Below are 694 nucleotides of genomic sequence, written 5' to 3' on the forward strand. Positions count from 1 at the left end.
CTGCACGCCGCCCTCCGCCCCGCCACCCCACCGCCCTCGCGCCCGCAGCCAGTGCTACCGCCCATCCCCTCACCTGCCCGGGCTCTGGGTTGCGCTCCGCAGCTCGCTGTGGGAGGGCGATGCGGGGCGTGCCGGGCACCCAAACATCACGTGGCGGTCTCGCCAGCCAATGGTGCGAGCCCATCTCAAGCTCGCAGCTGCTAATCCCAAAGTGCCCCGCGCGCCCGGAACCGGCGCGAACGGCGTCCTGCGCGACCAAAAGACCTGGCTGGCGGCCGTATTCAGTTCTGACGTGGTGACCTCGCGCGCGAAGGCATAGCAGGCTCGATCTCACTATGCTCTGGCAGAGGGCTCCGGCTCGCGTCCTCAGACCCCCCTGGAAGTGAAGGCTCCCGCTGGCATTGGGCCCAAAGGGTCCACCATGGAAGAGCAGGAGCTGGTAGAGATGAGGAAACTGAGGCACAAGACGGTTGAAGGGTCCTTAGCCGGGGGCAGCACGCAGAATGGGGAGGCCTCTTTGGGGACCACTGAGGCCTGTGGCCTCCTTTATCAGAGCCCAGACACAGGGCTTTCCATCAGTCCCTTGGCCCTCCAGTGGTTAGCAGAAAAAGAGGCACCAGGGAGTAGGCTGCCTCAGGGTGTGTGACAGGGGCCGACCACAGACACTTCTCAGCCTGTGTCCCCACGGGTGAAC

At 65.6% G+C, this 694-nt stretch overlaps 1 protein-coding gene across 1 annotated transcript in view; it reads right to left on the reverse strand.

The window, feature by feature from the left end:
* The window catches only part of Tsnare1 (t-SNARE domain containing 1), a 460,462-nt gene extending 460,338 nt beyond the window's left edge, over positions 1-124 (reverse strand). The window contains exon 1 of the mRNA XM_013520010.1: positions 74-124. The gene's annotated coding sequence lies outside the window, so the exon portion shown is untranslated. The remainder of the gene's footprint in view (positions 1-73) is intronic.
* Positions 125-694: the final 570 nt, after the last annotated feature.

This window comes from Chinchilla lanigera, unplaced genomic scaffold, assembly GCF_000276665.1.
Source record: "Chinchilla lanigera isolate Chin_1 unplaced genomic scaffold, ChiLan1.0 scaffold00053, whole genome shotgun sequence".
Taxonomy (NCBI): domain Eukaryota; kingdom Metazoa; phylum Chordata; class Mammalia; order Rodentia; family Chinchillidae; genus Chinchilla; species Chinchilla lanigera.